Source organism: Callorhinchus milii, unplaced genomic scaffold (genome assembly GCF_018977255.1).
Source record: "Callorhinchus milii isolate IMCB2004 unplaced genomic scaffold, IMCB_Cmil_1.0 Scaffold1, whole genome shotgun sequence".
NCBI lineage: Eukaryota > Metazoa > Chordata > Chondrichthyes > Chimaeriformes > Callorhinchidae > Callorhinchus > Callorhinchus milii.
The window spans coordinates 100,238,847-100,263,147 of record NW_024704742.1 but is presented as its reverse complement, the minus strand read 5'-3'; the positions used below and the strand labels follow the sequence as shown (position 1 = coordinate 100,263,147).

The 24,301-nt window shown below is 39.4% G+C and overlaps 1 protein-coding gene across 1 annotated transcript in view; it reads left to right on the top strand.

Annotated features, from left to right (window-relative positions):
* The first annotated feature begins 12,325 nt into the window (after positions 1-12,325).
* Positions 12,326-24,301, top strand: part of LOC103182354 (casein kinase I) — a 165,958-nt gene continuing 153,982 nt past the window's right edge. The window contains exon 1 of the mRNA XM_042333787.1: positions 12,326-12,427. The gene's annotated coding sequence lies outside the window, so the exon portion shown is untranslated. The remainder of the gene's footprint in view (positions 12,428-24,301) is intronic.

The window sequence follows — 24,301 nt, the reverse complement described above, 5'->3', positions numbered from 1 at the left end:
GGATTGTATGTTTCTAAGCTTTTTAACAGTAAAGGAAAATACCTATTGGCTTTTAAAATCATAAAGGGAAAAGACATGCAGTTTTTTTTACCAAGGATGTGGAACACATTACTACAAGTGCCTAGTACAGTCAAGTCAAATATATTTTTGAGAGAAGATGACTCAGAGGAGAACTCATAGAGGTGGTCAAAATTTTTAATGGAATTGAAAAGATAAACCTAGATCAATACTTTAGGATGGTTTAGGATGGTAGAACGAAAGGAAATAGATTTAGAGTGGTAAAGGGCTACCAAGAGGGTAATCATTGCAAGGTATACCAAACAACTAGAACAGGTTGCCAGGAAAGGTGATAGGGACTAGGATACCAGACTCATTTAAAAAGCAGCTTGATGCAAACATGAAGGAATGTTGCAGACAGGTAAGGTGTTCTGGAGGGATAAAATCAGATGGGCTGAAGGGCCTTCTTTACCCAGACCAACCTTGTGCAAAAGAGAATGGAATAAGCAGTCGAAGAATAAACATTATAAAAGGATGTGAGAAACGAACAGAGAAATGGAGAGTGGGGGGGAGGGGAGTGGGGAGGGCAGATGAGTCATGCCCGCAGCCAGTTGATACATGAGAGAGGAATGTACTATGATGTGAGAATTGTCACCAGTAATTAGCCCATCATGCGTCATAGTTTTCACTATCTATTCCTATTTGTGATGGTTGTGAAGAGGTCATTATTGCAGGTGTTTGTTCCATTCAGTCTCACGGCACAGCTTTCCAGAAAAAACAATAAATTCATCCTGGGTGATTCATTGCAGGTGACAGAGTGAACAGTTTGAAGTGTGCCTGCAGATGTTTGCGTCATTTTCTGTAAGCAGAGCAAAGAAAGGCTTATCACTTCAGACTCTAACAATGCACTTTAAAGAAAAGGGATAAAAATAACAACATTTCACAGGTTTCAGCTGTTAACTAATTCATTATGATCAATGTCCTGGGGTGATTTTCCAATTGACAGTAAATTTACCGACAGTGGAGAGAGGAGGGGCTGAGATGGAGGCATTCGGAGATGGAATTCGATGCACAGGGCAGAATGGCTGAAAGCTCATTCACCGATGTTTGGGCAGATCATACATGGAATACTAAGTTCACTGAACGGAGGAAGCAGACGGGGCAGTAGGGTGCAGAAGATCGCAGACGAAGGAAGGAATGTGAATGTGAGGACAAGATTCTTGAATTCAAAATAGAATTAAATAACTCATCTAGCTTTTTTTTATTACTACTATATGCACTGGGCTCAAATCCAACCCAAACTGACAGTATGAACATCTCTGTTTAGTCAGATACACTGGTTCAGTGCTCTCAAATCAGTTCCAGGATGTTCCTTTTGAACACAAATTGTCAGCATAGAACTGTGCAGCTCAGCACAAATGGAAAATAAAGGATGTCTGAAACTTAAATTTCACTAAATCTTAACTTGGAAGGCCATTTGACTTAAAATTTAATATTGGACAGAATTGTGGAAAATTCTTAAACTCAATCTTAATTTGGAAGTGAGTTCCTTTATTAGAATGGCAGAAAAACAGCTTCCAACTCACAGCCCACCATGTTTAACACCTGTACCACTCATATCCTATTTATGACTGTTCCCTGTCCCATTTCTCATTTTGCTCCACAACCCTCATCCCATTTCTATCCATTTTCCATTCCACATTACACACCATCCCACATCCACAATCCATCCTATAACCCATTCTTGTACCCCAAATTCATTCTACACCACAAACTAACTTTTAGACAAGCTGACTTGTTGGACGAGACTTCAACTAAATGCCTCCACCTTCTGGAACTCTCTCCCAAAATCTTTCCATATTGCCCTTTCCCCCTTTGCTTTCAAACCCCCCTAAGGGCCTACTTATTTTCTTTAACTGTGCTTTCAGACACCATCCTGCACCCTCCTAGCTCCCTTCCAGCTCAGGCTCTCGCTTAGCCTTTGTGAAGCTCTATGAGACATTCTCCAATGTAAAAGCTACTGGAGACGTTTAAATTGCTGTTGTTTTGAATGGAACCACGGGTGTGTTTTGTTTAGCAGATGGGATTCTAAGAACATAAGAACGTAAGAATTTGCTAGGCGAAAGAAGACCAAGTCCATCCAGTTCGCCTTCCACCATCCTGGCAGTCACTTGACATGTTGTGTTCCAAACTACATACTGTATCCTGACATATTATTTTCTAGCAGAGATCTATCTAATTTGTTCTTGAAACAAACAAGATTTTCTGCTTCCACTGTCTGCCTAAGGAGCCTGTTTCATTCTTTTTTCCTTTTCAAATTATTTTTATATACCTCATTGGATATCCTCTTATCATCTCTCAGTTAAAAAACACATACAAGTACATCCATACACCCTTCCTATGAAAACAAAATAAAATTATTTCTTTCAAACAAAGCATATCTATCTTGGTTATTAGACTATATTATGTTGGAATAATTTTGCATAAGTCTCCTCAATGTACCTTTGCCAGGTTAGAAATGTTTAACTGCGAAAACATAACCTGTCACTGACTTCATTACTCAAATAGGTGCGGTAGATACTGTTTTTTCAACCAAACCACCAAACTACACAACAATAGCGTAAATAAAATATATTCATGTCAAAGTTACCAAATGCATTCACCAATAAATAGCTCCAGTACGTTTATGATGACTCCGTCTTTGGGCTTATTGCTTATTTAGTCTGTGAAAGTCATTCATTGTCTTATCAACCTGAAAGCTCAGGTTTATAAAACAATAAATGTGCATAATTATAATTAATTTGGTATTCTGTTTGTTACAAGTGAAACAATATTATTACATATTACATACACCGCCGCTCCTCTGCTGGGCAGGAGTGGTATTTCATCTAACCTCCGACACCTCTTAAGCTGGACAAAACGTCCGTCCCTGATGAGTCTGTCTTAACCAGCTTCCACTGGATTATTAAAGTGGAGTGATTATGTTTTGTGAAAAAAAACAGCCACCAAATTACACACAGCAACATCCCGCAAATAGCCATGAGGCAAATGGACAATTTTGGGGGGGATTGTTTGGTCAGGACAAAATGAAAAACTCCCTTCTCTTTTCCAATAGTTCCATAGGATCTTTAATGTCCACCAGGAAAGGCCTATAGGACCTTGGTTTAACATCTCATCCAAAGACTTTTTTTTCTGGACAAAATCATTTTGTACTGATCCAATTCCACCCAAATATCTGCGTGTTTATGATGTAAATCGGTAAAACCTGACTTCAAAGATTCTTAATGATTTACCATAAGAAATAACTGTATTTTATTGTTCTACAAAATATATTCACATTTCCTCATTTATGTGCTAAAAGTGTTATTGATTATTTCTCTGGATGAGATGAACCTGAGATCATGGGTCTGAGACTGACTTCATGATAAGCTATTATACCGCAGGGGACATAAATCTGAATTAATTTCAAAATGAAGTAGAAATATTTGAAAACAAAGTAGTGTAGCCTCCACTTCATCAAATCTTGATGCAGCGTTGGACGATTTATGAGAACAAGATGATGAAACTGATAATCAAACTAATCCTATCTACTTCACTTCACCTCTGGAGACCTGAATCGTACACAGGGCTGCCAATTCTTTCATTGCTACAATATTTTGTGTTAAAAATCAAGATCATGTAAAAATAGTGAAATATTCTGAAATTCAGTCTTAATTCTAAAGTAATTTGTCTTTAACTACTGTGGAAACCCTATTTCAGGATTAAAATTGGATTTAAGAATTCTCCATACTTCTGCATAATCTTAATATTGTTTAAGACAAAATGGTTTTTTAGGCTTTTACCAAGTGGGTTTTCAGGCCTATATATCACATCAGTAGATGGAGGGAGAATATAATTATAATTCGATATTTTGTCAGTAAAAAGGCTAAAGATCATATGACACTTTTTTATGACACTGGGTTAGTCTGCAATAGCATGAGCCAAAAGCATAACTATCTTGGATTTGATACTTATTGAAAACAATCACTTTCATCCAGTCTTGCATTATAATTAATCTGATGTGGATTTGCCAGGAGCAAATGAAGCAACATAAACAGAGACGTGATAAGGTGCTATATCAAATGCAAGGATTATAATAATTATATTATTATAAATATCACTCCAGGGCACATTAATATGGAAACCCAGCTCCCCTGGTAGTATTTTGAAGGCATCATGATGTGAACAAATTTACTTGATCAAACTAAAATTTCAGTTCTGGCAGTCAATGATATCATTTGGCAACAGATGCTATCAAAGTACTCGCTGGTGCCCCACTGGTTTCTGTCCAACTTTCACATGTCTCCAAAGTTATCAGCCAAGGCAAATATCCTATGCAATGTAGATGTGGCTGCTCCAACTGATTTTCTTTAATCTCATTCTCAGATGTGAAGTAGTTTCCTCCAAGGTACATTCCCATGTGTGGCATTTAAATGGACCTCACAAATAGTATTTACTTCATGAATGTGCTTCACTTTCCTGCAGAGAATTTCTCTTTAAGCTTTCAATTACATTTTGTGACTGAACATTCTGGTCCTCTTTGTCAGTCTCAACTTCATTTATGTCTTAAGTAATTCTTAGATCAAACACTCTAGCATGATAAAGAGCACATATTGCAGTCTGGTTTAAAGAGACCCCCACTGTGTCAAAAAATTTACCTTCCTTGGCTTGGTTGATAGCATCGCTTGCTTCTGGATCAGGCGGCTAGAATTTGAAGACCCATGTTGAACTTTTGAGCTCACATTCTAGGCTGACACTCCAGAAAAGCAGTAGGACAATAATGCATTGTGATGGGTGCTGTCCTTTGGGGAAAAAAAAGTGCTGTATCGAGTTCCTAATTGCAAAGGGAAGCGAGTTTATCTGGTTCCCTGGTCAACAATCCACCAGATAAAATTGGTCATTTGCTTCATAGCTGTTTGTGGGATACTGGTGTGCACAAATTGACTGTGTGTTTGCCCACAAAAATCACTGTGAATCACTTTGAGAAGTATTAACATTATAGATAGTGTATCAAATGCAAAATATTAATTAACGTCAGCACACATCCTCTTGTACTAGTGTGAACATGTTTACTTCCCACACCATCTTCTCACTAGCAGCCACCTTCATGACTTCTCTGAATGAGATTACTAATTTTTGTCAAATTATAGACAATTTTTGTCATATAGAATCATGCCCACAAGGAAATATGTTGCATTCAAACTCAGTTCATGAACGGTTATCAGAGTGGAGACTTGCATGTCATCAATTTAACATAACATAACATGTAGGAGCAGGAGTAGGCCATTCGGCCCTTCGAGCCTGCCCCGCCATTCAATCATGGCTGATCTTCTAATCTAACTCCAGCTAATAACATAACCCTGCCTTATCCCCATATCCCGTAATCCCTTTTACAATAAGAAATATATCTATCTCAGTCTTGAATATGTTCAAGGACTGAGCGTCAACAGCCCTTTGGGGGTAGTGAGTTCCATACATTCACCACCCTTTGAGTGAAGAAGTTCTTCCTCAACTCAGTGCGAAAGGGCTGGCCTCTGATTTTAAGGTTGTGACCCCTGGTTTTAGTTTCTCCAACCAGGGGAAACAATCTCCCACTATCTACTCTATCATGCCCTTTGATGATCTTATAGGTTTCTATAAGATCCCCTCTAATTCTTTTATATTCTAGAGAATATAGGCCCAAATTGGTCAGTCTATCCTCGTAACTCATCCCCTTCATCCCTGGTACTAGCCTAGTAAATCTACGCTGCACCCCCTCCAAGGTAAGTACATCCTTCCTTAAATCAGGAGACCAAAACTGCACAGAGTATTCCAGGTGTGGTCTCACCAGGGCCCTATACAGTTGCAGCAAGACTTCCCTACTCTTATACTCTAATCCTTTCATAATGAATGCTAACATACCGTTCGCCTTCCTAATTGCTGCTGCCCCTGCAGACTAACTTTCTGTGATTGGTGTACAAGGACACCCAAGTCCCTCTGGACACTAACACATACCAATCTCTCCCCTTCTAAAAAATAACCCGCTCTACTGTTTTTGCTACCTACGTGGATGACTTTGCACTTCCCTACATTATACTTCATCACGTGGAGTCCTGTGGCTCAGTGGTTAGAGCACTCGCTTTGCAAGTGAGAGACCTGAGTTCAATTCCAGGCAGGGCGAAACCTTGGGCAAGTTTCCTTACTCCACACGCCTAATAATAATCCCTCCAAAACCAAAAACAGTAATAAATTGGTCATTTTCAATCTACGACTGTTTGTGGGACACTGCTGTGCGCAATTGGCTGCCGCGTTCGCCCACAAATATACAGTCAATTCACTTTACAGTGTGTTCTGTGAAGTGCTTTGGGACGTCCTCCCGACGTGAAAAGCGCTATATCAAATGCAAGGATTATTATTATTATTATTATTATCTGCCACCTACCTGCCCAATCACCTAACCTATCTATGTCTCGCTCCATTTTTTTAATGTCGTTCTCTGTGTTGACACTTCCTCCTAGTTTTGTGTCATCCGCGAATTTAGATATATTAACTTTGATGTCCTCATCTAGTTCATTGATGTAGATGGTAAATAGCTGAGGCCCAAGGACTGATCCTTGTGGCACTCCACTAGTCACATCCCACCAATCTGAAAAGGACCCGTTTATCCCTACTCTTTGTTTCCTACCTATTAACCATTCCCCAATCCACGTTAATATGCTCCCCCTAATTCCATGGGCCTTTATCTTTTGGACTAACCTTTTATCTTTTGGACTAACCTTTCGATAAGGTCCCGAATAAAAGGTTAGTCCAATTTACCTTTGATGCAAACTCAGGAAGTAGAAGTAAAAGAATAATGTAACCCAATGAACCACCCAGTTGACATTCTCACTTCTCTCGAAGTGTTGATTCTTTCAAACACAGATTACATAGTTTCTTTTAGGAAATAACATTATGGGATATAGCACATAGGTAGTTTGGGACATAGTGCATGCGACCGCCAGAAAGATGGACGGCGAACTAGATGGACCTTGCTCTTTTTTCGTCTAGTATTTCTTATGTTTTTATGTTCTCAAAAGGCAAAGTACTGCAGATTCTCTCTTCTCATTTCTTTTATATGTATTTTGCTGAAAATGCTACCAATTGGTAGCCATTGGAGGCTTTTCTGCCTTAGGGTCTTGAGATGGGGTAATTCTTCAATTTTACTAACTTTGGTGGATAAATTGACTGTCTTGCTATTATGTTCTTACATTAGTATTACCCCATTATAAGCTTACTGAGCCAACACAAGTTCATTTATCAATCAGCAGAGAGTGAGACAGTTAACCTTACTAGTTGTCCATCACAAGTTACATTTTTCATTCCAATAAATATTAAGATCCTACATTCTTCACACAAAAGTGATACCACAGAAGCTCTTAAACATCAGACACTGTTGGGTCAGTCTCAAGTGCCAATATAGAACAATATAGATTGTTTTTCTTTTCTAAGGCTGATCTGTAATGATGGCTTGATCCCAATATTGAGACTATTTTTGCAAAGCTAATTTATAGTGAAGTTAAGTACATTATAAATATATTGACTGCAGAATATAAATGATGTTGTTTACCCTTTTTATTACTTGTTCACCTGCAAAATATAGTCAATACAATTTACAGTAATATCCCATGAAGTGCTTTGAGACATTTCAATGATATAATAATAATCCTTACATTTGATTTAGCACTTTTAACGTCTTCTAGATGTCTCAAAGCGCTTCACAGAATATACTGTAAACATAATTGACTGTATATTTGTGGGCCAAACACGGCAGCCAATTGCATACAGCAGTGTCCCACAAACAGTCGTGGATTGAAGTGATCAATTTATTATTGTGTTTTTTTTCTTGAGGGATTATCATCAGGTGTGTGGAGTAAGGAAACTTGCCCAAGGCTTTGCCCTGCCAGGAATCAAACCCAGGTCTCTCGATATGATAAAGAACTATACCAAATGCAAAGATTATAATTATTATTACTATATTGGTCAATTAAAAAGTTATTTTTATATCTTGGGTAGTTAAATTCTACCCCAAAATATTTTAGATTTCAAAGTAAGATTAAAATAAGGGTTGAGGCAGCAATGTGTTCTGCATTTGCATTTTGAACGAATATTCTTTAATATATGCATCACGGTTATCCTTCAGGTCACATTTCGTTTCTGCAGGCAAGTAGCTTTTCTTGCGCTAGTAATTTGATGTCAGCCTGGCTCAATTGGTAGAACTCTTGCCTCTGTGTCAGAAGGTTGTGAGTTCAAGTGCCACCATCTTTTGGATGAAACTAAGGTTTGCCTGTTCAGAGAAATATTAAATATCCCATGGCAATATTTGAAAAGAAAATTTCTCTTAGTTTACCTGGCTGACAATCTCCAAAATCAGTGGTTCCAAAACTTCTTTTGCTGACTCCTCTTGGGACATTAATCTGCTTTTAGAAAATGCCATATTCACATGCTCCTCGGGAGATACTCCCTTAGTTTCTTGTCCCCGGGCTAGTAAGTGACTGATATTTGAACCGGAGGGAAGAGGACGAACCAATGTGTTTTTTCCTTTTTTATCTCCCTTCTCCAAAACTTGGCCTCTCCTTACACTTGGTTTCTCTTTCCTACCTGACTTGGAAAAAATGCAGGTCAAACCAAAAGAATTCTGGAGGTGGGGTGGGGGTGTGCAGCCCCAGTTTGAAAATCCCTGCCCCAGATAGAATTGATTATTTCACTTCATGGTTGTTTATGGAACATTTCTGTGCAAGTAATGGTTGCTGCATTTGCCTGCAAAATACAATTACTACGCTTTACAGTAAATTCTGTGAAGTGTTTTAAGACATCATCCCAACGTGAAAGGTGCTATATCAAATGCAAGGATGATTTATTTCCAATCATGGGACATGGCAACATTTCCATTTGTGTCATGGTTGTTACAGTGGTAGATAATTTACACATCCCACATATGGCTGAATTATTAGTAATTGTAAAAAATCTGTACTATTTACAAATATTAAAAAGTTCCCATTATTCCATCACAGACAACAATTAGTAATTCCAACAGTTTTATAAATCACAACAGTTTCATATGTAGCAATATAAGTCTGCTTTATGACTAAGCATTTATTTTACAGAGGTGAGGTATTACATTCTACTTCAACTGGGTCTTAATTACATGTGTCTTTTACACTCAACAAACCAATACAAAATCATTAATGGAAATAATTTAGTCCGTTCCAACCATTATTTATTGTTTTAAATGCTGAATGTTTACTTCTGTGGTATTCCCGTTGAGTGCTAATGGTTATAAATGCCCATCAAATATTAAAAAAACACTATAGCAAAAGTAGGCAAAATTATTCCTCGGAGATTTTTGTTTTTGAACTACCAACACAAGAATTGTATTCAAAGTTAGATTTATTTGCTTGATTGTGCATTGAGCATAATTTTCTTTCCTATTTTATTTGTTTATTTAGGCATGAGCCGGCCTCAGGGAGGGGTGCTATAAAAATGAAAGCTGTAGTTGTTGTAGTATTAGTAGTAGTAAGGAGCACATTTGTCGCAATTCAGTGATGGGGGTGCCCTGCATAGCTGAGATGACATCCTTCTGATCAGACCTTAACGGTCCTTCCTACGACACTGTTTCAAAAGAGAAGGGAGTTTCTCCCAGTCTTTCTGAGATAAAATCGGCCATTCACTTCATAGTTGCGTGTGGGACATTGCTGTGCACAAGTGGCTGATGGTTTGCTGACAAAATACACTGCACTTTATGGTAAAATATTGTGAAGTACTTTGATATCTCACCCCCAGGTGTCAGGGGATATTGGGAGGTATCTGGGGGAAGGGGTTTTCAGGGAGTAGAGGTTGTCAGGTAGAGGGGGTGGCTGGGGAAAGAGGTTAAGAGGGGTGGGTGTGTCAGGGGGAAGGAATACATCCAACTCATTGATGTGCTAAATAACTTTACAGTAAAACACTGTTCAATTCCAAAGTGCATTGTAAAGTGCATTGAAGTGTTTCAACAACATTATACGTCACTATATTTAATGCATGGATTATTATTATATCAATTTGACTGAGATACTTTACACAATGGGTTAAAAAGTGCAATTATTTTGTTTGAGGAGATTGCAATTTTTTTTAGAAAAGCAACAATTTTAATCTGTGGAATATAAACAGCAGCACGGATTAGCTTGGTCGAATGGCGTGCTTCAGTGCTGTAAATTCTATGAAATATGTAACAAAAGTGATGCTGGACACAAATCGACCATAAATGCATAATAGCGTTTTTGGTTTCACTCATGGAAACAGTTCAACGTCAATAATTTGTCAGATATTGAAGCTGTTGAACGTAGATGTAACACATTTGACCTCTAGAACTGTCTGACTTTTCTAAATATGAAAGCCCCTGTGAAATTTGATATGCTGTCAAAAGAAATTGATTCGGAGAAATAGTTATTTCAGCAGCGGGACTGTTTCTGATTCTAATATTTAACTTGTCTGATGCGCTTTTACACATTACTATTGTATAATTGCAATTACTTTGTTTTGACATTCTTAGCCTGTGGCCTCAGATATTTTTTCACAGTATATTGCTCATGAATAAACACCTCAGTAGGTTGCAAGTTTGTTTGGTTGCAAAAGGTTAAGCTGGAACATTCTCCCTTCAGCAATTGCTATTTTTTTACACTGGTCCAAAGGAAGTTCTTTTAAAGTCTAAGTAAATGATTTTGTCAAACAAAAACTATTAAGTCTCTGTTTTGTTTGTGTGCATACTTCTCTCTTTCCCTTCCCTGAAGTTATCTCTCCATTTCATGTCTAAACATGTCTGAGAACCAAAGTGGGAGATTTCCTCATGCTTCCCTACTGTTTTCAAGCCAGCCACTAGGAGGTGCATGGAAGTTGGTCAAGTTGATGCTTCCTCTGTTTCCCTTTGCTCGAGGTGAGGTGGCTGAGTCTCCACCTCCCCAAACAGTTCAGGAACTCAGTGCTGCAAAGAGCCATGTTTTGGTCCAGTGCACTGTGCACCTGTTAAGTTCTGTTTTTTTAAAAATAAAGTGTTCCTCCTGAGAATGGGGGTGATAGGCTCACAGTGCAGAAGAGGACACAGCTGCAGAGGTCTGAATAGTCTGCAGTTTGTGGAGGGCAGAGTTGGGAAGTCCGGTGAGCAGAGAGTTAGTGTAGTCTAGCCTGGATGTGATAAACGCATCAGCAAGACAAGGAGCAGTGAGACATGTGCCAATGGGGAGATTATTTAGAAGGATAATTGGACAAACTAAAACGTTTTTTTTTAAATTAGTATAGGGTGATCATCAGCTAACAGGGCTAAATATGCTCCATTTTGCCACAATTCACTCTATCAATGTCAAGGTTGGCATGAATCATTCTTGTTAAAAGTTCAGACACCCAAGACATATCTTGGATCAGAGCCCTACCTATATTTAAGGTTAAACAGGATACATTCCAAACATCTTAACCTCCCTGTTCTCACTGTTAAACTTGATTTGTTTGTTTAAGCAATAACATTTCACAACAACTGTTCACCTTGTGTACATGGAATCAATTTGATGAGAACTTTAACACTTTACAAATTAAAGAAACATCCATATAACTTCACATCAAGGGAATAGAGTAATAATAATAGTAATAATAATAGTAAAAATACTTGTTTTGTTTTGTGCACGTCGGGAGGATGTCTCACAGTGCTTCACAAGATTTTACTGTGAAGTGTAATGACTCCGTATTTTGAAATGAAATGCAGAAACCAATTTGCATGTGGCATTGTCTCACAAACAGCCATAAAGTGAATGATCAATTTTATCTGGGGGGATTATCAGCCAGGATAGTAATGTTATGTATTCTTCATTGTAATCAAAAGACGGTTTAATCACAGAATTTTAAAAAAAAGGGTTTTGATCAATACATTCTGTTATTTCCCAATATTTTCTTCTGTTTCTAACTATACAGCAAACACGATTCTCTTGGGTCTCCCTCCACAAAGCTTTTATGTGACTGTACAGATACATTTTGCCTGGAACACATTATGATTGATGACACTTTCTGAAACTGAATAATGGTACAATTTACCGTCGCACGACTAGATAACAGCCTGTGGTGTTGTGTACTCTAGTCATACTGTGACAACCACTATAGCAACTCTTCCAGAGTCTGAACCACAGCACTTCCTGGATCAGACTGAAACAGAAGAAAGTGGTCAGAGGCTAATGAGCTGACGTCAAGCCACTTCCTGACTATTAGGGAAGGTTTCATTGTTATTGGCCTTCAGTCTCCTCAAGACGAAAACCAGGAAGAGCTACACAATCTGCTGCCACTGCTCAAGCATTGTGCTCCTGAAGTAACAAAGCAACAAACAACAAAAGGTCCTGAATGTGTTATTTGAAAACAGGTAAGTGTACAGCTAAAACTGAAAGTTCCATGAACTTAGCAGGGTGGGCATTTTGCCCATGAACAAAAACAAGGACAGAGGAGAAAGTCGCACTATAATGTTGTACCAGGGGCTTGCAACCAAAAAATCCAATCGTGTGTAAGAGAAACAATTAATAAATGGGTTGTATATCTATTTTATTTTATTCTGAAAAGTTTAAATGGTGTGGTAAATTGACTATTGATTGTGTTACTGTGTTATACTGTACTGTAGTGGTGTGAAGTTCCACCCAGAGCTGGCTGTAATGCAACAGCACCAATAAGGTAATTGTGTATAAAATGTCTATTATTATTATTATTATCTGTCTCTGTGTTTTCATCATTTCCGAAATTCATTAATTCGTACGTGTTATATTGTGGATGAGATTGTGATCAGATACTGTATCCGCTCACAGTTGAATGTGTGGTTTTACTGGAGTTGACCTTGTACAGTACTGAACTAGTTGTTCTTATAATGATAACAATCAAGTGTCACAGAGCAGTGTATCGGAACGCTTACCTAGCAGGATGTGACAAGGAAAAGACTTCTTTTGTCTATCACTCTTGTGCAAGCGAGCAGGTAGTACAGGGTAAAATATTAGGGACTTAACTCTGTGGGTTACTCTATATTACTGCACAGAATTATATTACATGTGGAGTTACGCACTGCGGTGAAAAGGTGAGCGAAGTGATACTTCAGAGAATGCAGGTTCCTGAGCAGACCTAATCAGATCTGGATAAGATCTTGTTGCTATGTGTTTCGGTGTAACATCCAGAGCACAGGGACTGCTTGATCAGTCATTGAACACACAGTCCTCAAACTGACAAGGAAAGGGTCAGTTCAGCCTCAGGTTGAGGAATTTCAGGTTCACTGTTGTTGCTGGGTTGGAACATTTCAGTGCAGTTGTTTCCACAATATTTGGAGATTTACTTTGGTCCGACCTGTGAAGTCCAAATCACAATGTTGGAGAACAATTAGCCTCAGTATCCCTGAGCTCGGGATGTGAAAAATGAATTAGGGTCTCACTGATCTTACTATCAAGGGATTTCCACTCACCTTTTTTCTTGAAAATGTGTAGGTGTTAGATGTCAGCCTTGCTCAGTTGGTAGCACTCCCACCTCTGAGTCAGAAGGTTGTGGGTTCACGCCCCATGTTGGGAATTTGAACTCACCTTTTCACTCCAGTGTAGTCCCAGGGGTGTACTGCAATGTTGGAGATGTCATCCTTCAGTTGAGACATTAAACTGAGTTTCCGACTATCTGTTCAGGTAGACTTATTCTACTTATTCAGGTAGACTACAGCATTATTTGAAAAGAGAAGGGAGTTTCTCCCATGTCCTGGCCAATAATCCCCCAAAACAAAATTGGTTGTTCATTTCTTGGGTGTTTGTGGGACATTGCTATATGCAAATTGGCTGCTGTAACTCCTACAAACGCTCGGCCCCTTTACAGTAAAAGTCTGTGAAGTTCTTTGAGATATCCTCCTGACATGATCAGGTGCAATAGTAAAATCTATTATTATTATTAATATTATTATCATGTGAGAACAGGCTCAGAAATAGAAAGGAAGGAAATTATAGGGACTGAAGTTGGGGGAATGGGAGAAACTCAAACTTAACATATTTTCAAGAAAAAGATATCCAAGTTAATGGAATAGTCTCTTAGAATCATAGAATCTTACAGCACAGAAGGAGGCCATTCGGCCCATTGTGCCTGTGCCAGTTCTTTGAAACAGCTACCAATTAGTCCCACTCCCCCGATTGTACCCCATAACCCTGGAAATTTTTCCTTTTCAACTACCTATCCAATTACCTTTTGGAAAATTATTATCGAATCTGCTTCCACCACCTTTTCAGGTAGTGCATTCCAGACCATAACAACTCTCTGGGTAAAAAACAAATCTCCTGGTCTCCCCTCTGGTTCCATTGCCAATTATCTTAAATCTATGTCCTCTGGTTACCAAGCCACCTGCCAGAGGAAACCGTTTCTCCCTATCTACTCTATCAAAACCCTGCATATTTTGAACACTTCTGTTAAATCTCCCTTCAATTTTCTCTGTCCTAAGGTGAATAATCCCAGTCTCTCTAGTCTCTCTACATAACTGAGGTTCCTCATCCCTGGTTTCATTCTGGTAAATCCCTTTTGCACCCACGCCAAGGCCCTGACATCCTTCATGAAGTGTGGGCCTAGAATTGGACAAATACTCCAGCTGAGACTTAACCAGCAATTTGTAAAGGTTCAACATAACTTCCTTGTTTTTATAAATGCCTCTATTTATAAAGCCAAGGATCCCTTTTAATAGCTTTGTCAACTTGTCCTGCCACCTTCAAAGATTTATGTTTGTGAACCCTCAGGTGTCTCTGTTCCTGTACTCCCTTTAAAATTGTATAATTTATCTTATATTGTCTCTCCTCTTTCCTCCTTCCAAAATGCATCACTTCACCCTTCTCTGCATTAAATTCCATCTGCCATGTGTCTGCCCATTTCACCAGCCTGTCTATATCCTCCTGCTGTCTGCTGCTATCCTATTCTAATTGGAAATAAAGCAAAAGTACGGATAAGTAATAAAAATGATCATCTGTCTTGATATTTCATCATTTTTATTTCATAATAAAAATGATCATCAAGACAGATGATCATTTTTATTACTTATCTCACTGCCTAGAAAAGCTTTCCAGACTTCCCAACTCATTGAGCTGCAGACAATCCAGAGCTCTACAGTTCATGTCCTCTACGAGCCTATCACCCCCATCCTTGCTGAGCTCCACTGCCTGCACATTCCCCCAGAGTTCAAGATCATCACTTTTAAATCTCTCCTTGGCTTTTCCCCACCCTACTTCCACCCACCAACCCACCCACTCCCTCTGCTCAGCAGGCACTTGCCTGCTTCACATTCCCCGCTCAGCTTGCCTGACCATTGGTAGTTGGGCCTTTAGCTTTTCTGCCCCCACACTCTGGAACTATTCCAGAGGCACTCCACCTCACCTCTCACCATGGTCCATCTCAAGACCTTTCTCTTTGACCATATCTTATATTATCTTTCACTCCTTTGCCTCCCCCATGAATCCAACCCCGAACTTTGGTCCAAATCCTCAACTGTCTATTGCCTTGGGTTGTCTTATAAATATGAAAGGTGTTATATAAATGCAAGTTGTTGATGTTGAAGTTAAATTGAGGCAGGTAGACTTGGAAGTTGCAGGTTTACTCCCCAATATGTGCTCAGTTAGTTAGTGTGATTTTGGGGGAATGGGGGGCGGAAACAGTAGAGGAACTACCTATGTCCTTAATGCCCCTCATTTAAAAAATATAAAAGTCATCCAGGATTCCTGCTCTTGATTGTGGCCTTTGATACCTCCCGGGTGCCTGGGTTCCCTCGCCCTCCCCCACCACTGTGATGGGAAAAGCATGTGTATGTGCATGGATATGTCACAAGATCATAAGATTGGTTAAGTTGAAGGACAGGACTGGGCTGACCCTTTCTTTAGTGATCACAGCTGAGCCCAATGCCCATACTTACTGTCCAAGGTTATCCTTGAAGAAGTGTGTAAAGTCCAGCTTGATCATTCATGGCTGGCATCTATGGAACTGTACCCAGCCTCGATTCAACATATTCAGGAGAGACATTGGAGGAAATAAACAATTAAGAAACTAAGGATGGTGCAAGGAAGTTGGGTTAAGCAGTACTCTTGTTTAAAATGTCTTGTTTGTACTAAGAATTGTTTTAATGAATAGTATACGGCTAATTTTTCCAATAATGTATTGTATTTACTCTTGACATTAAGTAACTCTACTGCACTATTATTTGTGATGAATTCAGCGTCACAGTTTGTGACTCAACAAATTTGCTTGTAAATATGTTATAATAAGCACAGTTGTCTGAACTTGCAGAAGTGAGAATTTACAAAAAAATCGACATCATTACAATTTTACATGAGAGACGGGAAAACCTTTACTCAGTAATGAAACCAAATATCGGAATTTTATATTCACATTGATTTTCTCTGGTATAACAGATTCTCTGTATGATTCAATATCACTTCCCACTTCAATGTTTCAATGTAACATATTAGGTTTTATGACTAAATAGGTTTGGACTTTTGAGAATGTTCACACTAAAGGGGCTTTTGTTAGGGCTCCACTGTGATTGTAGGTGCATTTACCTGTGCTGGTTTAATCTCTATTGTTAATTTTGTTAGAAAAAAACAGCCTTAGTTTGGAATCCAATTTTACCTCCATTTTATCAGATCTCATAAGGTACAGAACAACATCTTACACTCAGTTTACGTTACTTTTATGTTAACCTTTTAATTCCACCTCAGGAGGCAACTCATAATGTCAAATACAACAACAACAAGATTGCATTTATAGAGCGCCTTTCACATCGGGAGGACGTCCCAAGGCGCTGGACAGTTGGGTCGGGACCCGAGCAGGGGGGAAATGGTCAGGGTGAGGAGAGGGAAGGGAGGAAGCGAGGAGGAGGTAGAGAGTCGCGAGGGGAACTGAAGGCACGGTTGAAGAGAAAAGTCTTGATGCCTGGTATTCACATTATAATAATATAATAATTCTACAATTGATAGATAGATGGTCGGAAAGAAATCTCAAAGCACTTCACAAGATTTATTATATATTTTGTAGGCGAACTCGAAAGCCAATTTGCAAACACCAACAATGGCCCACAAACAATCATGAAATTAATGACCAATTTTATCTGGGAGATTGTTAGCCATGATACTGGGAGAAACTCTCTTGCCTCTTCAAATAGTAGTATGGGATCCTATGTTAATGTAAAATGTTCATCCCCAAATACACAGAGTGGTATCACTTTACAGTATATCCATGAAGTGCTTGGAGACATTTCATTGACATGATAAGATGCAAGGATTATTATTCTCTCTTTAACATCCACCTTAACAGGCAGACAGGACCTTGGTTTAACATCTCACCAGAAGGATGGCATCTCCAGCAATGACGCACACCACCAGCAATATATTGGAATGTCAACCTAGACTATGTGAATTTAGATTCCTACGTGGGTTTTTAACCCACAATCTTGTGACCCCAGTGGTGAGAGTGATAGTCACTCAGCAAGACCAATACCTACATTTCTGAAGATCGTACTCAGAGTTGGATCTCCTGTTGACTTCACATACAGGAGATCCAATTTCAAAATGCAAAACCACAGTAACAGACCTAATGGCATTTGATGTGTGGGAAAATATCATTACATCATTGCAAAAGTATAGTGGTGACATCAGGCACTCATGCACACAATTAATGCCAATAATTGTTTTTCCCTTATTTTGCAATCCCTGCTATCCCTGCAATCCCTTCTATACAAATAATGCAGACAAGGCCTGAAGCAAACACATCTGACATTCTGATGCATCACCTGGCCTCTGCTAGCATTATTTAGATAACAGGATCTCAAAGCAATTTTGACAACAATTTGCACATACACAAAAATATGATGTTATCGTTAGATCACATTGTCAACATACTCTCAGAGGCAATATACAAATTGTTTTGGATTAGCCAGGTCGCTGGCACATGGGGAAACCTTTCCCCATACTTAACGGTAGCACAACTAGACTGCGATTACATATGTATGCCAACTATGCGAGGAAATGTTCCTGTACCTGAAATAGAATACACATACCCTACTCATCTAATTCCAGAGAATATTAGATGCAGGATTGCAAGAGCCAACACCAGACTTCCAAGACCCCAGAGTGTGTGTTGTAGTTTAACCAACTAAAAAAGTTTGCAATTCAAAATACTGTCTGGAAAACTTCCTGCTGCTTGTCCAGCTAGGACCACCCTACCCATTAGGGCTTTGGCTTGCTGGGTTAGTGGGAGCCAAGGTGATGGGAGATTAGTGGTGTCGACTTTCCATCATTCTCCACGCTACTTCATATCGTCTGCTCTGGCTCTCTTCCTCTTGCACTCCCTGCTGCTTCTCACAAGGTGCACAAGCTCCTTGAGACATCCTCCCAACACGAAAGGCGCTGTACAAATGTAATTTTGTATTGTTTGCGACATGAGGCAGCACAGAGAGCAACGGGAAGAGAGCCAGAGCAAGAAACATAAGTAAGCGCCGTACATAAGACTAAAGGATGCTGGGGGAGAGGGGGTGGGGTCTGACCGCCCCTCACGTTTAGCACATTTGTCTCTAGCTCAGCACATTTTGAGTCTCTGGAGATGCAATTCAAAGGCAACTTTATACTCTGCTTTAATCACTGAATATCTTTAAAAGTCACTACATAAATATGGGTTTGAGCAGCAGAATCTGAAGGTGAATTGCACAGGAGCTTGGCTGCCAAGCACACCTTGAAAATATGTCTTTGGCAGCAGCAAAGGCATAGCAAATCAGTTCAGCTCTGCCACAAATGATCCCTTAAACTTTCTTGTGGAGAGGGGGGTAGAAGTCCCATTGGATTCCACAGGAACATTTAAAGGACCAATTTTATTATTATTATAAAAGGCCAGTGATACTCCCAAATCTTTAACAATATTTAAATAATCTAACATTGGTTAGTGAAGCTCTGTGTACATGCTTAAATATTCATGCATAGCACTCTTCTCAACCCTCGCCACTGTCATTAATCTTTTCTACTTCCAATTGCTTTACTGTTGATAGCTTACTGGCTCAATTCTTATAGTATGAACAGGAAATTACGGCAAAATAAAACAAGTGCACAAACATGTTTGGATTTGTACACTGTTTCATCTTCAAAAACAATTTGCATCTATATCACATCCTTCGAGTAGGATAACAAATTTAAATGATTGTTGGCTTCATCCTCAGTATTTGTGACCCAGTATTTTATAATATTTCTTAATGGAATTTCTTATTAAGGAATTGTTTTTGGCCAGCAGGAATTCCATGCTAGAAATAATAATGTTTAATAATCCTTGCATTTGATATAGCGCCTTATCAACTTCAAGACTTCTCAAAGCACTTCACAGTGTACCATAAACAGTCGTGGATTATTATTATTCATTATTAAAAATTATTATTCATTTAAAAAAATTTTTTTTGAAGGGATTATCACCTCCAGAAAAGCAATCTGCCAATCAACTAACAACTAGGTTCACACTTACTGGTAGGTAAACAGAGGTGTGTGAAGTAAGGAAACCCGGCTAATTGGGTCAAAGCAGAATCTGTATAACTAATCATAACAATAATCCTTGCATTTGATATAGCGTTTTTCACATCTTCTAGACGTCCCAAAGCGCTTCACAGAATACACTGTAAGGTGAATTGACTGTATATTTGTGGGCGAACGTGGCAGCCAATTGCGCACAGCAATGTCCCACAAACAGTCGTAGATTGAAAATTACCAATTTTATTATTTTTTTTGGAGGGATTATTATTAGGCGTGTGGAGTAAAGAAACTTGCCCAAGGTTTTGCCCTGCCTGGAATTGAACTCAGGTCTCTAACTAAGATTCCTAATTAAGAATTCCCATTAAATACTACTATTTAAACTCGCAATATTTTAAACCTACAACACAAAACACTTAAGTTGCAACAAGTTTTCACTAATATAACACTCTCATGTTGGATGAACATCTTGAAATGTTTCATAGAAACAATAGGGATTGCTGTCCAGTGAGAAAAGGAAAGGGAATTTATGGGTGTTGACCAATGGCACATTCAAAGAGATAGACTTTTAAGGGTTTTAATACAATAATAATCTTTGTATTTGATATAGCCCTTTTCATGTCAGGAGGATATCTCAAAGCGCTTCACAGGATATATTGTAAAGTGTAGTCATGAAGGTGGCAGGCAATTTGGTCATAGCAATGCCCCATAAACTGTCAGGAAGTGAATGATCAATTTTATCTGGGGAGTTGTTGTCCAGGACACCAGGAGAGATTCCTTTCTCTTCTTGAATAGTACCATGGGATCTTTAACATGTATCTGAATAGGACTTGAGGTCACTGTCTCATCTGAAGGACGGTACTTCCGACAATGCAGCACCCCCCAGCACAAAACTGAAGTATCAGCCACGATTATATGAACTGCAAGTCGGGGGCTGGAACCCAGATGCTTCTGACTCGGAGGCAAAAGTGCTACTAACTGAGCCAGGCTGTAACAAACAAGCTGAGAAGGAGCAAGGCAAAGATATATTGAGAGAGTGATGAATGAACAGAGTTGGAAGAAAAGAGAGTGGGGCAGGCAAGATTCAAAGGTTAGGATAAGGATCTTGAAGTCAATCCTCTGGGGCAGTGGGACACACAGTATAAAATTATGAATATTGAAGAATGTGCTGATTTATTTGTATACTAGATTGCAGACATGGAAAGCAAATTTTAAAGTTATAGATCCTACTTTGGTGGTTTATTGATGTACATTCTCTCTGTTGCCAATATTCTTTATTGCAGGACCTTTGTGTGCAGAACCTCTTAATTGTCGTTGACTTTAATTTATTTTAAAATGATGGCCGACTTTTTTATGTGCATAATGTGGACTATAAGCAGTTATTTTATATGGAAATGAGGTACTTCCAGTACTGTACATTATAATTCTTATTCAGTTATTGAATAGATTATTTTGGTAGGCGAAGGCACAAAATGCATAAGCAGAAATTTAAAATACAGTAATATAATATTAAGTTACACATTTATAAATAATTAATACCATTTGAAAATTAATTATTTAGTGAAATACTACAGAGTTGCACACTAAAGTGCACACATTATGTTGAAGTGCCTCTGCTACTCTGGTGTCTTTGCGTATGCGCACGTGGGAGACATAAACAACTTGATTATTTATTGCTAAACAGTGTCCTTGCAATCGTAACTGCTTTAAGCACTCCAAGACGCTACCCCACTTAAATGCTATATAAATGCAAGTTGTTATTTATAATGTGCCTTTCACGCAGGATATTGTCTTGAAATGTTTCACAGAAACAGATTAGAAACCCGAGGAAGGTGGGAAATAGGGAACAGGAGAGGGATGACTGAAAGCATAGTTTTCAGAGGAAGAATTATTTAACAAGTTTCACATCTGCACTTTACAGTGCTGGATGGGCACTTGAGCTTTGAGCAGTAATTGAAAGGTGGGGTGGGGGAGGGCAGGGAAAAGATGACTGAAAGCTTGGTCAATGAGGTACAGAGCCTGATGAGGATAGAGGGGACAGATACAAATTATCCTTGAATTTGATATAGCGCCTTATTACATTGTCAAGACATTTCAAAGCGATTCACAGAATATACTGTAAAGTGGATCGATTGTGTATTTTATGGACGTATTTTGTGGGCAGCAGCCATGTTGCGCACAGCAATGTCCCTCAAACAGCCATACAGTGAGTGACCAATTTTATTTGGGGGATTTATTGGCCATGACACTGGGAGAAATTCCCTTTTCTTTCCATGGGATCTTTAATGTTCACCTGAATAGGCAGACAGGACTGTCTATTAATATATCAATCCAATTATTTTAGCACTTGATGTGGCAGATTGATGATGAATAAATGATGACCATTCTTCATTTCCACCAATGAATGAAATCTGCCATATTCAAGTACTTTGAAACCATGATATCCCACTTAAAGTCCATTGCATGGACCTGAAGTCTCAGGAAAATATAATTTCATCTTTAATGTTTAACCATTCTTCAGATGGGATGTAAACCTGAGGTCCCATTTGCATACTCAGGTAGATGTTGAAGATCCCACGGCCATGACATTTCTGTGTGTAAATTGGCTGCCACATTTACCTACAAATATGCAGTCACTACACTTCACAATAAATCCTATGAGGTGCTTTAAGATGTCCTCCCAATGTGAAAGGCGCTATATTAAATGCAAGGAGTGTCTATTATTGATGATTTAATCTGGCCTTGGGAATTTTCAAGAAAGCTACATTACCTTTGTTTTGTCAGTGCGATTGCCAGTATAAATAATAAACCCATCGTCTCCAGGAACTACCAATTACTATTTGTTTATGTTATCCAAGAAGTCTCTTGCTGACTTGTATTTTTTTCCCATTGTGTAATTGGATTTGTTGTGTATCACCCTGTAGCATTACATAAAATCAAATAAACCATCATGCCTGTTCCCTTGTAATTATTTCTATAATGTAAACATATATTTCCTTCCAAATCATTGCACAAATAGAACGACATCTTGTGTCAAACAGAATAGTTCTGTCTAGTGCATTTATATATACAGTATCCAGTTCAATCTATACTAATAAAGACAGTGTCCATCTGCGAAATAACCGATTGAGGCAGAGGCATGATTTATACCTCACCAGAAAGGTCTTGCATCTGGCAGTGTCATGGGCATATTGTTTTGGGGGGATCTTCTATTGTTCATGAGCTATATTAAAAAATACTTTAATTAAGACCCAAAATATGAGGAATGCATCGGATTCTGCCACTACATAGCAACAGAGGAAAGCACACATCGTTCAGAGAGGTACATCTATATTCTGCAAATGTATAGCACTTTTTTCTGGTTGTCATGGGATCTAGAGACCTCCCATATGGGACAGACTGAGAGAGAGAGAGAGAGGGAGAGATTGTGAGAGAATATATTATAAAGTGTAGTGACTGTGTGTTTTGTGCGAGAGACAGAGAAAGACTGTGTAAGAGAGAGAGAGACTAAGAGAGAGACTGGGAGAGAGAGATTGAGAGCGAGAGAAACAAACAGAGAGACTGAAAGAGAGAGACAGAGAGAGTCTAAGAGAGAGTGGGAGACAGACAGAGAGAGACTGAGAGAGACTAAGAGAGACTGAGAAACTGAGAGAGACAGAGAGATTGTGAGAGAAAATATATTAAAGAGGTCCTCCCACTGAGTCCTCCCAAAAGGAGTCCTCCCAGCTGAGTACAGGTAAAGAAGAAATGTCTGTCTGTGTGTCAATCTACATTCCATACTGGATCCTCTGGTTGCAAGCGAAGCTGCAACGGGTGCAGTTAGTCATATATGTACACTATATATATCTATCTGGATATATATCCAGTTCAATATGTTCAGTTATACATCCAATATATGTTATAAATATTTCCAGTTCAGCCTATAATATATTGATAATTAATTATAATAATCCTTGCATTTGATATAGGGCGGCCTTATCATGTCGTTGAGATGCCTCAAAGCGCTTCACAGGATATACTGTAAAGGGAATTGACTGTATATTTTGTGAGCGACTATATGTGTATAATTCCACAATATATATCATACGATATAGATTACACCCAATTCAACCCGCAGCTCGGGTGCAAACCCAACATTGTCTTCTGGAGACTTGGCAGTTTGCTGTTGTTATTGTTGTTTGAGTTATGACAGTTTTGCATTGCTTCTCCCCCCCCCCCCGCTGCTGTTGGTGCAGGACGTCCCCAATGCTGAGAGCCTGGCTGGTGTGTGAATGGGGGCAGGGCAGCCAGGGGCAGGGGGCGGGGTGGAGTCTGGCTGTGCTCCGTGCCGATTGGTGAGCATGCCTGTCAATCAACGTCGGATGCCTGGCGTGTTCCAACTCTGATTGGTTGGCGAGCGTGCGGGGGGGCGGGGGGAGTGCCCGGCGCGTGTCTGCTTTTGATCGGTGGTGGGGGTGGGGCCGTCCGTCTCTCAATCGATCAGAGCCGGCGCCTGGGCGGCACGCCTTACTCTGATTGGTGAGTTCGCCTGTCGATCAATGTCGAAAGCCTGGCGTGTGTGCGCTGATTGGCGGCGGCGGCGGGCGGGGGGGGGCGGGGCTGTGGAGGCGGGCACTTCCGCTCCGGCGCTGCCTTTGGAAACGTTCTGTATCAAAAAAATCCCCTCCACACACACACACACAGACAGACAGACAGACACAGACAGACAGGCCGAGAGCCCTCGGCAACCGCTCAGGCCGGGCAGCGCTCAGCGG